This window comes from Phyllobates terribilis, unplaced genomic scaffold (genome assembly GCF_046119375.1).
Source record: "Phyllobates terribilis strain yellow unplaced genomic scaffold, ASM4611937v1 Scaffold_200__1_contigs__length_3551848, whole genome shotgun sequence".
NCBI classification, from domain to species: domain Eukaryota; kingdom Metazoa; phylum Chordata; class Amphibia; order Anura; family Dendrobatidae; genus Phyllobates; species Phyllobates terribilis.
In genome coordinates, this window is record NW_027362960.1 from 2,677,418 (window position 1) to 2,692,829 (window position 15,412).

General features: G+C 43.2%; 1 long non-coding RNA gene across 1 annotated transcript; it reads left to right on the plus strand.

Annotated features, from left to right (window-relative positions):
- The first annotated feature begins 3,472 nt into the window (after positions 1-3,472).
- LOC141213595 (uncharacterized) lies at positions 3,473-9,924 on the plus strand. Its single transcript, XR_012283064.1, has 3 exons — positions 3,473-3,803; positions 4,042-4,169; positions 9,892-9,924. It is a non-coding gene; the product is annotated as an uncharacterized lncRNA (long non-coding RNA).
- The last annotated feature ends 5,488 nt before the right edge of the window (positions 9,925-15,412 follow it).

Sequence of the window (15,412 nt, forward strand, 5' to 3'; positions counted from 1 at the left end):
GTGCTACCAGGAGACAGGCCAGTACACCAGGAGACAAGGAGGGGGCCGTAGGAGGGCAGCAACCCAGCAGCAGTACCGCTACCTCCGCCTTTGTGCAAGGAGGAACAGGGGGAGCACTGACAGAGCCCTGCAAAATGACCTCCAGCAGGCCACAAATGTTCATGTGTCTGCACAAACGGTTAGAAACCGACTCCATGAGGGTGGTATGAAGGCCCGACGTCCACAGATGGGGGTTGTGATCACATCCCAACATTGTGCAGGACACTTGGCATTTGCCACAGAACACCAGGATTGGCAAAGTCGCCACTGGCGCCCTGTGCTCTTCACAGATGAAAGCAGGTTCACACTGAGCACATGTGACAGAGATGACAGAGTCTGGAGACGCCGCGGAGAGCGATCTGCTGCCTGCAACATCCTTCAGCATGACCGGTTTGGCAATGGGTCAGTAATGGTGTGGAGTGGCATTTCTTTGGAGGGCTGCACAGCCCTCCATGTGCTCGCCAGAAGTAGCCTGACTGCCATTAGATACCGAGATGAGATCCTCAGACCCCTTGTGAGACCATATGCTGGTGCGGTTGGCCCTGGCTTCCTCCTAATGCAGGACAATGCCAGACCTCATGTGGCTGGAGTGTGTCAGCAGTTCCTGCAAGATGAAGGCATTGAAGCTATGGACTGTCCCGCCCGTTCCCCAGACCTGAATCCGATTGAGCACATCTGGGACATCATGTCTCGCTCCATCCACCAACGTCACGTTGCACCACAGACTGTCCAGAAGTTGGCGGATGCTTTAGTCCAGGTCTGGGAGGAGATCCCACCATCCGCAACCTCATCAGGAGCATGCCCAGGCGTTGTAGGGGGGTCATACAGTCACGTGGAGGCCGCACACAATACTGAACCTCATTTTGACTTGTTTTAAGGACATTACATCAAAGTTGGATCAGCCTGTAGTGTGTTTTTCCACTTTAATTTTGGGGGTGGCTCCAAATCCAGGCCTCCATTAGTTAATAAATTTGATTTCCATTGATGATTTTTGTGTGATTTTGTTGTCAGCACATTCAGCTTTGTACAGAACAAAGTATTCAATGAGAATATTTCATTCATTCAGATCTAGGATGTGTTATTTGAGTGTTCCCTTTATTTTTTTGAGCAGTGTATGTATATGTGTGTGTATATATATAATTTTTTTTTATTTTTTTCAATACATATTTCACTTTGGAGCTGACATAAGTCATGGACATGGGCTCTGTATCATGATATGTCTCCAATTTAGCAAATCTAGATCATGAAAGTAACTCTGTGACCTGCCATGTTGTCACCCTGAGTAATATGCTATAGGTATCATTACTGAGTCATATAGTGATGAAGTGATTGACAGTTGCTCCTGCTTTCTATCGAGCGTCTCTCCTGCTCTCTCTCTCGAGCGTCTCTCCTGCTCTCTCTCTCGAGCGTCTCTCCTGCTCTCTCTCTCTCAAGCGTCTCTCCTGCTCTCTCTCTCTCGAGAGTCTCTCCTGCTCTCTCTCTCTCGAGCGTCTCTCCTGCTCTCTCTCTCTCGAGCGTTTCTCCTGCTCTCTCTCTCTCGAGCGTCTCTCCTGCTCTCTCTCGAGCGTCTCTCCTGCTCTCTCTCTCGAGCGTCTCTCCTGCTCTCTCTCTCGAGCGTCTCTCCTGCTCTCTCTCTCTCGATCGTCTCTCCTGCTCTCTCTCTCTCGAGCGTCTCTCCTGCTCTCTCTCGAGCGTCTCTCCTGCTCTCTCTCTCGAGCGTCTCTCCTGCTCTCTCTCTCTCTCGAGCGTCTCTCCTGATCTTGAGCGTCTCTTCTGCTCTCTCTCTCGAGCGTCTCTCCTGCTCTCTCTCTCGAGCGTCTCTCCTGCTCTCTCTCGAGCGTCTCTCCTGCTCTCTCTCTCTCTCGAGCGTCTCTCCTGCTCTCTCTCTCTCTCGAGCGTCTCTCCTGCTCTCTCTCTCTCTCGAGCGTCTCTCCTGCTCTCTCTCTCGAGCGTCTCTCCTGCTCTCTCTCTCGAGCGTCTCTCCTGCTCTCTCTCTCTCTCGAGCGTCTCTCCTGCTCTCTCTCTCGAGCGTCTCTCCTGATCTTGAGCGTCTCTCCTGCTCTCTCTCTCGAGCGTCTCTCCTGCTCTCTCTCTCTCGAGCGTCTCTCCTGCTCTCTCTCTCGAGCGTCTCTCCTGCTCTCTCTCTCGAGCGTCTCTCCTGATCTTGAGCGTCTCTCCTGCTCTCTCTCTCTCGAGCGTCTCTCCTGCTCTCTCTCTCTCGAGGGTCTTTCTAGCGTCTCTCCTGCTCTCTCCAGCCCTTGTCTGCTTGATCGCTGATACTGCCATACTTTGTGGTCTGTATACACTGTGTTCCAAATTATTATGCAAATAATATTTTCTCAGATTTTCCCAAATTACCTATATGAATTGCAGTCATTGTAATTTTCCAGTCAAATAACTATTAGAGTACAATTGAAAGGTTTTTGTACAAACTGCCTATGATAACAGTATATTTAAAAAAAAACAAAAAAAAAACCTCAAACTGCACTCAAAATGCATGTTCCAAATTATTATGCACAGCAGAGTTTTCAACCTTTTCATTTTAATAAAGAACAAAAAAATGGTCATTTTTGAAATTATAAGCATTAGCAGGTTATTACAAACTGAAATCAAACAGTTTTCAACTCAAAACTTTATTCTAGGTGATGTTACATTTGCACATAGGACCCCTTGTTCGAAAGGAGCTTCTGAACTCTCTCGTCCATTGAATTTGTCAGGTTTTGGATGGTTTCTGCTTCAATTGTTTTGCATGAGGACAGAATACCCTCCCAGAGCTGTTGCTTAGATGTGAACTGCCTCCCGCCATCATAGACACTCCTTTTGATGATGCTCCAGAGGTTCTCAATGGGGTTGAGGTCAGGGGAGCATGGGGGTCACACCATAAGTTTGTCCCCTTTTATGCCCATAGCAGCCAGAGATGCAGATGTGTTATGTGCAGCATGAGACGGGGCATTATCATGCATGAAAATGATCTTGCTGCGGAATGCACGGTTCTTCTTCTTGAACCATGGAAGGAAGTGCTGTTTGAGAAACTCAACATACATTATGGAGTTCATCTTTACCCCTTCAGGGATCCTAAAAGGGCCGACAATCCCTCTCCCCATGATTCCAGCCCAAAACATTACTCCACCTCCTCCTTGTTAGCGCCGTAGCCGTGTTTGCATGGGGTGTCCATAAACCAGCCATCCTCCACTCCATCCATCTGGACCATCGAGATCATTTCATGCATGATAATGCCCCGTCTCATGCTGCACATAACACATCTGCATCTCTTCACAAGTCTGCAGTCAGTGTCATGTCGGATCAGAAAACCCCTTTAAGAGCTTGTCTAATCTTGTTTCATCAGGAGCACACTGCTCCTCTGTCTTGCTGGCTACCTCCTTGCTGGGGGCAGTGCTCTCCTGAAGATGGACAGTTTCAACCAGCGGCATGGTCGCGCCGCTGGTCTGAACTATGCACTTTCCTCTGCTGTCGGCAGAGACCGCTTTGACTTTGCAGCGTCGGAGGAGCACAGAGGTACTGAATCCAGGGATCCGGCCAACTTCAGAGCTGCACTTGCAAGCTGTATAGCAAACTGCTTTCCTTGCCTAGGAGACTGGCCACCACTGATAGACAGCAGCAGTGGCCGGTAACCTAGGCACCGAACATTTCTGTTTCTGTAGTCTCTCACCAGTACCTGTATATATTTCTTAGGTGGGTGTGAACGGCTTTACATATAAGATGCCTGATCTCCCTGAAACGTTTCCTGAGCTGTCAGATTTGAGGTTTGTATTTTTACAACTAAAATAAAAAAAAAAAAAAGTTTAATTTTTATTTGTCAAAAAAAAATTTCTGAATTCTATATTAGTTCTAATGATAAAATGACATCCATCCTAGTATTCCCCAGGGCCACCCCTATAGATAAGTCTGTGGGGGCTTATTCTGCACACTAGCTTCTCTGTACCCTGTTGTAACATTTCCATGAAAGTCTTGGACGCACGTTTCTCTTTTTTTCTACTTCAGCGTGTCACAGCTCACCGATATGATGGAGCAAGAGGATGTTCTTCTGGAGCAGTTTGTAAATCTTCCACAACTAAAACAGATTATATCTGATAAAGAGGAGCTAGTGAAAAATATCGAGGAGCTGGCAAGTAAGATTTGGTGGATGGTAGTTGAATACGGTTTTCATAGTGTTAATTCATAGTTTTGATGCCTTCAGTGTGAATGTACAATTTTCAAAGTCATGAAAATACAGAAAAATCTTTAAATGAGAAGGTGTGTCCAAACTTTTGGTCTGTACTGTATATATATATATATATATATATATATATATATATATATATATATATATATATGTGCGTCTCATAAAATTAGAATATCATCCAAAAGTTAATTAATTTGAGTTCTTCAATACAAAAAGTGAAACTCATATATTATATAGAGTCATTACAAACAGAGTGATCTATTTCATGTGGTTGTTTCTGCTAATGTTGATGATTGTGACTTACAGCCAATGAAAACACAACAGTCATTGTCTCAGTAAATTAGAATAATTAAGAAAAAAACACCTGCAAAGGCTTCCTACGTGTTTAAAAAGGCCCCTTAATCTGTTTCAGTAGGCTCCACAGTCATGGGGAAGACTGCTGACTTGACAGATGTCCAGAAGGCAGTCATTGACACACTCCACAAGGTCCCAAAGTTCCAATTTTAATTTGGGAATCAAGGTCCCAGAGTCTGGAGGAAGAGTGCAGAGGCACATAATCCAAGCTGCTTGAGGTCTAGTGTGAAGTTTCCACAATCAGTGATGGCTTGGAGAGCCATGTCATCTGCTGGTGTAGGTCCACTGTGTTTTATCAAGACCAAAGTCAGCGCAGCCGTCTACCAGGAAATTTTAGAGCACTTCATGCTTCCCTCTGCTAACAAGCTTTTTGGAGATGGAAATTTCATTCTCCAGCAGGACTTGGCACCTGTCCACACTGCCAAAAGTACCAATACCTGGTTTAAAAACAACAGTATCACTGTGCTTGATTGGTCAGCAAACTCGCCTGACCTTAACCTCATAGAGAATCTATGGGGTATTGTCAAGAGGAAGATGAGAGACACCAGACCCAACAATGCAGAGGAGCTGAAGGCTGCTATCAAAGCAACCTGGGCTTCCATAATACCTCAGCAGTGCCACAGGCTGATCGCCTCCATGCCACGCCGCATTGATGCAGTAATTGATGCAAAAGGAGCCCGAGCAAGTATTGAGTGCATTTACTGAACATACATTTCAGTAGGACAACATTTCGGATTTTAAAATAATTTTTTAAGCTGTTATAAAATATTCTAATTTACTGAGATAATGACTTTTGTGTTTTCATTGGCTGTTAGCCATAATCATCAACATTAACAGAAATAAACACTTGAAATAGATCACTGTGTTTGTAATGACTCTATATAATATATGAGTTTCACTTTTTGTATTGAAGAACTGAAATAAATTACGGTAACTTTTTGATGATATTCTAATTTTGTGAGAAGCACCTGTATATCTACACTGACAACAAAAAGTTAGGGATATGTGGCTTTCTGGTGAAATGTATGGAAAATGTAAAAAGTTCTCTCTACAGTAATATATTGTAATACAAGTAGGGCGTTTAAGTAGAAGCATGTAACGGTGATTTCCTCATCTCAAACCATTTATTGAAACAAATGCCAACAACAGTGGTGGGTATACCCCAACAAAAAATGTCAATGTCTCAATAACTTGTCATGTGGCCTTGAGCAGCATCAATTACAGCTCGACAATGAATTCTCCTGCTGTTCACAAGTGGAGTTATTGTCTGCTGAGGCATGGCATCCCACTCTTCTTGGAGGGTGCAGGGCTGTGGAGTCTGAGTCGGTGTCTATTTTGGTGGAGTCGGTATAAAATGGACCCACTCCGACTCCTAAAATATAGAATAAATTGGGTACAGCAGTACAATACAGGATGTGCTGTAAATGTTTCCATAAGAATTTGTGAAAGTTCTGAAATGTCCTATAAATGTCTGTTCTGTTCCTGATCTAAGGATCTCGGCTTTTAGTTCAGATGAATCTGTGCTGCACTTTATGTACACGCTCAGTAGTGACCAGGGCTGTGGAGTCAGAGTCGGGAGTCGGAAGTTTGGCTTACTGACACCACAGCCCTGGAAAGGGCGGTTCTCAGGTCATTGAGGTTCTGGGGTACAGAGTTACGAGCCTCTACACAGCGACTCAGCTGATCCCATAGGTTTTCTATGGGATTCAGGTCTGGAGAAAATGCAGGCCACTCCATTTGAGGTTCCCCTGTCTCCAGCAGCCATTCCCTAATGATGCAACCTCAATGAGCTGGAGCCTTGTGATCCATGAGGATGAAATTAGGCCTGTGTTGTGAATGCAGAGGGACAATGACAGGATTAATGCTGTTATTCAAGTAGTAGGGGCTGTTTAATACCAATTCTAATTGAACCCCAAATTTTATTGGGCGATACATGGATCAAACACCTGATGTGAATTTTGCCATTAAGCTCCTTGTTAGAGAACAGCAAGTTGTGCAAAAAGTACTGAAACATTGAACAGTTGGACATGTGCATTCAAAAGTTTAGAGAAGGTCACATTAAGTTCACCTGAAAAGGTTAGAGGGCATTTTAGGTTCATCCTGAAATTTCACCCAAAAGCCAAATATTCCTAACTTTTTGTGGGTAGTGTATATACACACACATACATATACATGGTGGTAAAAATAGTATTTGATACACTGCCGATTTTGCAAGTTTTCCCACCTACATAGAATGGAGAGGTCTGTAATTTTTATCGTATATCCACTTCAACTGTGAGATACAGAATCTAAAAATAAAAACCAGAAAACCACATTGTTTGATTTTCAAATCATTAAATTGCATTTTATTGCATGGAATTAGTATTTGATTTCCTACCAACCAGCAAGAATTCTGGCTCTTACAGACCTGTTAGTGTTTCTTTAAGAAGCCCTCCTACTCTGCACTCATTACCTTTTATTAATTGCACCATATAAACCTGTATAAAAGACACCTGTCCACATGCTCAATCAATCACACTCCAACCTCTCCACCATGGCCAAGATCAAAGAGCTGTCTAAGGACACCAGGGACAAATTGTAGACCTGCACAAGGCTGGCATGGGCTACAAGGCAGTAGACAAGGAGCTTGGTGAGAAGTCAACAACTGTTGGCACAATTATTAGAAAATGGAATAAGCACAAGATGACTGTCAATTCTCCTCGGTGTAAGGCTCCATGCTAGATCTCGCCTTGTGGGGTAAGCATGATTCTGAGAAAGGTCAGGAATCAGCCCATCACTACACAGGAAGACCTGGTCAATAACCTGAAGAGAGCTGGGACCACAGTCTCAAACAACAGCACATGTCCAGGCCCATTTCAAGTTTGCCAATGACCATCTGGCATGGGAGAAGGTCTTGTGGTCAGATGAGACCAAAATAGAACTTTTTGGTATCAACTCCACTCGCCGTGAGAAAGAAGGAGGATGAGTACAACCCCAAGAACACTGTCCCAACCGTGAAGCATGGTGGGGAAAATGTCATACTTTGGGGGTGCTTTTCTGCAAAGGGGACAGGATGACTGCACCATATTGAAGGGAGGAAGGATGGGGTCATGTATCGCGAGATTTTGTCCAACAACTTCTATCCCTCAGTAAGAGCATTGAAGATGGGACGTGCCTGGGTCTTCCACCATGACAATGACCCGAAACACATAGCCAAGGAAACTAAGGAGTGTCTCTGTTAGAAGCATTTCAAGGTCCTGGAGTAGCCTAACCAGTCTTCAGACCTGAACCCAGTAGAAAATCTTTAGAGGGAGCTGAAACTCCAATGTTGCCCAGCGACAGCCCCGAAACCTGAAAGATCTGGAGAAGATCTGTATGGAGGAGTGGGCCAAAGTCCCTGCTGCGGTGTGTGCAAACTTGGTCAAGAACTACAGGAAACTTCTGACCTCTGTAATTGCAAACAAAGGTTTCTGTACCAAATATTACGTTCTGTTTTTCTATTGTATCACATACTTATTTCAATCAATAAAATGCTAATTAATTATGTAAAAATCATACAATGTGATTTTCTGGATTCTTCTTCTGTCTCTCACAGTTGAAGTATACCTACGATAAAAAAAAAATACAGACCTCTCCATTCTTTGTAGGTGGGAAAACTTGCAAAATCGGCAGTGTATCAAATACTTATTTTCCCCACTGGATATACACAGCGAGTGAAATACTCACACTTCACCAATTTTCTAAGTAACTATGTTACTAAAGGTGCTATAGGCATGAAATTCTCCCCAGATATCAGTAACAGACCATCCAATCCACATAGGCAAAGAAATCAAACAATAGATGTCCATAAATTAAGTTATGTGTAATAATGAGAAATTACACAGGGAAAAAGTATTGACTATGCTTACTGAAATGTATTTAATACTTCGTACACAAGCCTTTGTTGGTGATGACAGCTTCAAGATTCATCCTGTATGGAGAAACTAGTCGCATGCATTGCTCAGGTGTGATTTTGTCCCATGCTTCCACACAAACACGCTACAAATCCTGAAGATCCCTTGGGCTCCTTCTATGAACTCTGAGCTTCAGTTCCTTCTATAAATATTCTGTTGGATTCAGGTCAGGTGATTGGGTGGGCCATTGTAGCAGCTTTAATTATCTCTCTCTGAAAACAATTGAGCGTTTCCTTGGCTGTGTGTTTGGGATCATTGTCTTGCTGAAATGTCCACCCTTGTTTCATCATCATCCTGGTAGATTGCAGCCGATTTTTATCAAGAATGTCTCGTACATTTATCCATTTCTCCTTCCTTCATTAATATGAAGATTGCCGTATGCTGAAAAACAGCCCAACACCATGATGTTCCCACCTCCAAATTTCACTGTTAGTATGGTGTTTTGGGGGTGATATGCAGTGTCTTTTGGCCTCCAAACATGGTGTGTATTATGACATCCAAAGAGTTCAATTTTGGTCTCATCTGACCAGACTATATTCTCCCAGTATTTCACAGGCTTGTCTAAATATTGTTGAGCAAACGTTAAACACGCGTCAACATGCTTTTTGTTCAGCAATGGAGTCTTGCGTGCTAAGCGTGCATACAGACCATGGAGGTTGAGTGCATCACTTATAGTTTTCTTTGAAACAATTGCTGATTCCTGGTCTTTCTGTAACTCTCCACAGGTGGTCCTTGGTCATGGACAACTATTTTGATAATTAATTTCACTCCTCTGTTTGAAATCTTGCGGGGAGCACTTGGTCGTGGCCGGTTTATTATGAAATTATGTTCTTTACATTTCTGGATTATGGCCACAGCAGTGCTCACTGGAGCCTTCAGTAATTTAGAAATTCTTCTGTAACCAATACCGTCAGTATATTTTGCAACAATTAGGTTGCGGAGGTCTTGAGACCGCTCACTGGTTTTACCCATCATGAGATATTTCTTGTGTGGCATCTTGCTAACGAGACACCTTTTTATAGGCCATCAGTTGAACCACCTAATATTATTTTTCACTAAGTGGCAGGATGGGTTTCTAATTACTGATAGATTTCAGCTGGTGTCATGACTTTCCATGGCTTTTTGCCTCTCTCTCTCTTCATGTGTTCAGTACCTTTTTCCTGTGTCATTTCTCATTATTACACATAATTCATGGACATCTATGATTTGATTTCTTTGCCTGTGTGGACTGGATGGGTTGTTACCAACATCTGGTGAGAATTTCATGTCAATAGCACCTTTAGTAATATATTTACTTAGACAATTGGTGACATGTTCAATACTTATTTCATCCTCTGTATGTGTATATTAATATAGAAATTTTTTAAAATATTTTTAATCCAGAAAAGAATCTTCAAATTGAGCCAATTCTGGAGTGAAAGCGACAAGCATTATTAGATAAGGTAAGCCACTGTGGATGGGGCTGACATGGCAGGCGCAGTCTTTACGGCAGGTTTGGTTCATTTGTGGATTGTGCTAAGGAATTCTGACGATCTCACCCTTGCTATATTGAAGTTGGTGAAATTCACATTGATAATCTGCTGTATTTTCACCCCACAATGACATGCCGGGATTTGGAACATCTTTGGCGTTCTCATTTTTCTATATGGGCAATCTTTACAGTTTGCGGATGAGATTTGTAAAGTCTCATCCACTTACCTTATAAACCTGCTCTGATCTGGCCGTAAAAGCTGCAGCAAATGCGGCCCGCGTGAATTCATCCTCATTTCCTTGTGTTTTTCTTCTCTTCCAGTATGAGCTTCTGACTCAAATGAAAACCAGCAAAGACAGCATGAGTTGAGCGAGGTAATGTGGCGGATACGGGGCTGGAGAAGATGGCGCCTGCGGGACAGTGATATCACCTCTTGTGAATGGTGGATTCTATTCTATATTGATTGTTACCTTTCATTATTATCCTGTCTGTGATGATCATGAGACTGATGCAAAGCCTTGTGAACAGAATAAGAAGTTTGAGTCTAGTATTAGGATTAATGGCCAGTTTGCATTTTTTTTTATCTAGATTGTGTTATGGAAAATCGAAGAAAAACTCAGTAGTTAAAAATAACATGTAAAGAGAAGCTGTCAGCTTTCTCATGCCTCCCGAAGCGCCACCATGGATTTATTGATCTTTTTGTACCCTGTGTAAAGAGCCCATTAATAGTGGCTTACTGATTTCTAACATTTTTATAACTGTGGCCGTGATAATAAGTAGGTGAATATTTGTGGGGGCATTGCAACGCGCCCCACCACTAGACACCCTCTAATTAGCAAATTGCCACCACAATTATAAAATAGATTTTCGCCAAATGCAGAAATCAGAAAGCCACTAAAAGGGGTTTGTTAGGACGGGTATAAAGTGAGAAATAAATACATGGTGACGGTTTGTGATCTCGGGGGAGCTGACAGGTTACCTTTAACATAAAGTCCTGGTCATTTTCTGATGACACATTCCCTTTAATTGCAGAACTGTGCTGTCAGTAGATCTCTTTGATAAGTTAAAGCGTAATAAAAGCCCTTTATGTGTCCTGTGGAAACTGGACGTCTAATCTGCAGAAAGCCGCTGAAGCCACAAATTACATTATTGTTCAGTAGAACAAAGGGAACGTTCTGAAAGGTTTACAGTGCGGGGGGGATATGGACGGCGTGCACTGTAAGGGGGCCATGCAAGAATTGGCTGAATATTGAAATATTACTATATGTATGATGTCGCTACTAGTGATGAGCGAGCGTGCTCATTTAACCCTTTAAACGAGCACGCTCAGGTACTCGCCAAGTAGTTTCGGCGTGCTGTGCATATCGGTTGCAGCTGCAGCAGCTGCATGTGTCGCGGCTGTTACACAGCTATGACACATGCAGAGACTGGCTAACAAACAGGCAATCCCTGCATGTGTCACAGCTGTGTAACAGCCGCGATACATGCAGCCGCCCCGGCTGCATCGGAAATGCTGAACACGACAAAACTACTCAGCGAGTACCCGAGTGTGCTCGTTTAAAGGGTTAAACGAGCACGCTCGCTCATCACTAGTCGCTACATGTTCCCAGATTGCCACTATAGTCCTATACAATGTTTTCAGCATCATCTCGCCCAGTTTTCCATATAATACACATTTTTATATCAGCTGATCTTTTGTACTAGACAGACGATAGGTCCAATTGTCCAGACTTGTATTTAATCCTGATGATTAGTACTGTGAGGTTATAGCATGTGAATGGTACATGACCAGATGCTTTCACAGCAGCCAACCAGAGCTTGGCTTTCATTTTTTAGGAACAGTTTGAGGAATGAAAGCTGCATTATGATTGGCTGCAATGGACGATCTGTAAATGAGCCCCATTTGCTGGGGAAACCTACTGCCGCTAGTAAAATAGGTGAGTCCCTGTGCCATATGGGATGAGGTGTAACGTCCTGCTCCTTCCCCCCTCGCAGAGCTGCAGTCTCAGCGCACTACAGGCCAGGTTAAAGGTCGCTGCCCACCAAGCTGAAGAGGAGTCTGACAATTTTGCCCAAAATTTCCTTGAGGGAAAAACAGAAATAGATGATTTTTTAACTCTGTTCATGGAAAAGAGAAGAGTAAGTGCTGTGGTATTGGTTTAATAGTGGTGCACCTTATACTGGGGAATTGCATGAATAGCAGTTCCCTAAGATATGTCTGTATACAGGGAATTGCTGCCATTAATGCTTCAGTATCTGGGCTGGTCAGCCTTGGATCCATAGAGCGAATGTTATCTGCGGTCTGGATCTGGTGGAGCAGCGGACACGGCTTGTACCGATGAGCGGGAAGCCATGGCCTCCACATTGTATGTCCTCCTAGAGAGGAAAGAAGAGGTTAATCCAGCTCCCCTGCTGATTGTGCATGCTCCCCCCAGCAGGGCAAAATGGCTACAAGAGGGGTGCACCCAGCACCAGGGCCGAAGAAAATCATTGTAAAAACCATTTATTGTACAAAATGTTACAAAGAATTCATCTAATAAAAAAAGCATTTCTCCGAGGCGTGCACGACTGCCGCGCTTCACACCATGTGTTCTCCTAGTATGTTCTAGCTCTCCAGCGCTAGGTGGGGGGAAATAATGAAGGTATAGGGTATCCGGTGCCTCCACATCAGCACAATGGTGATGTCAGAAGCCTCGGGGTTAATGCGGCTGAGAAAGTTCCTCCACCCAAGAGAGGAGGCGATGGATCACGTAGTAGAAAACATAGAGGCTTCATGGCTCCTCACATTAAAGATCAGAGAACCAGATGGCATGCATGGTGGAACTGATTTAATGGATATTAACGAAATAAAGAATTGATTGGAGAAACAAATGTCTATATATTCAGTTCAGAGAAGTAATGATCTGTCTACATCATATCCTCTACCTTCATTATTTAACCACGACCTAGCGCTGGAGAACTACGCCATACTAGGATTAAGAGCGCAGAGTCTGAAGTGCGTCAGTTTTAAAAACTTTTCAATAAATGGTTGTTTTTACAATGGTTTTCTTCAGATCTGGTGCTGGATACAGCCCTCTTGTATTGTATGTCCTCCTGTGTTATCTCAGTGTGACTGGCAGTCACTGATGCACCTATAGTGCACCTATACAACGACTGCACGAAGAAGCCTAGGAAAGACAAAGAGAGTGACTGACACTGGCTACATGGCCCAAGGTGGCATTGTAATTGCTCTCTAGATCATATTGTGCATCTGTGCAGAGCCGAGTCCTGTCATGTTTCACTTATGTCTCTAGAAGCCATTCACATCACTGACGATTTGTCTCCTATCTCTCAGTGCTGCCACAGTAGAGAAGCTGCAACAGTCCATATCCCTGCACAGACAGGACCATGCACCGCTATAGGTACGATAATATACCGCCATGTTGTCTGCATGTTCATATACACCATCCATACTATGCACCGCTATAGGTACGATAATATACCGCCATGTTATCTGCATGTTCATATACACCATCCATACTATGCACCGCTATAGGTACGATAATATACTGCCATGTTGTCTGCATGTTTATATACACCATCCATACTGTGCACCGCTATAGGTACGATAATATACCACCATGTTGTCTGCATGTTCATATACACCATCCATACTATGCACCGCTATAGGTACGATAATATACCGCCATGTTGTCTGCATGTTCATATACACCATCCATACTATGCACCACTATAGGTATAATAATATACCGCCATGTTGTCTGCATGTTCATATACACCATCCATACTGTGCACCGCTATAGGTACGATAATATACCGCCATGTTGTCTACATGTTTATATACACCATCCATACCATGCACCGCTATAGGTACGATAATATACCGCCATGTTGTCTGCATGTTCATATACACCGTCCATACTGTGCACCGCTATAGGTACGATAATATACCGCCATGTTGTCTGCATGTTCATATACACCATCCATACTATGCACCATTATAGGTACGATAATATACCGCCATGTTGTCTGCATGTTTATATACACCATCCATACCACGCACCGCTATAGGTATAATAATATACCGCCATCTTCTCTGCTTGTTTATATACACCATTCATACCATACCATGCACCGCTATATGTACGATAATATACCGCCATGTTGTCTGCATGTTTATATACACCATCCATACCATGCACCACTATAGGTACGATAATATACCGCCATCTTCTCTGCTTGTTTATATACACCATTCATACCATACCATGCACCGCTATATGTACGATAATATACCGCCATGTTGTCTGCATGTTTATATACACCATCCATACCATGCACCGCTATAGGTACGATAATATACCGCCATCTTGCCTGCATGTTTATATACACCATCTATACCATGCACCGCTATAGGTATGATAATATACCGCCATGTTGTCTGCATGTTCATATACACCATCCATACTATGCACCACTATAGGTACGATAATATACCGCCATGTTGTCTGCATGTTCATATACACCATCCATACTATGCACCGCTATAGGTACGATAATATACCGCCATGTTGTCTGCATGTTCATATACACCATTCATACTAAGCACCACTATAGGTACGATAATATACCGCCATGTTGTCTGCATGTTTATATACACCATCCATACCACGCACCGCTATAGGCATAATAATATACCGCCATCTTGTCTGCATGTTCATATACACCATCCATACCATACCATGCACCGCTATAGGTACGATAATATACCGCCATCTTCTCTGCTTGTTTATATACACCATTCATACCATACCATGCACCGCTATATGTACGATAATATACCGCCATGTTGTCTGCATGTTTATATACACCATCCATACCATGCACCGCTATAGGTATGATAATATACCGCCATGTTGTCTGCATGTTTATATACACCATCCATACCATGCACCGCTATAGGTATGATAATATACCGCCATCTTGTCTGCATGTTTATATACACCATCCATACTATGCACAGCTATAGGTACGATAATATACCGCCATGTTGTCTGCATGTTCATATACACCATCCATACTATGCACCGCTATAGGTACGATAATATACCGCCATGTTGTCTGCATGTTCATATACACCATCCATACTATGCACCGCTATAGGTACGATAATATACCGCCATGTTGTCTGCATGTTCATATACAACATCCATACTATCCAGCGCTATAGGTATAATAATATACCGCCATGTTGTCTGCATGTTCATGTACACCATCCATACTATGCACCACTATAGGTACGATAATATACCGCCATGTTGTCTGCATGTTCATATACACCATCCATACTATGCACCACTATAGGTACGATAATATACCGCCATGTTGTCTGCATGTTTATATACACCATCCATACCATGCACCGCTATAGGT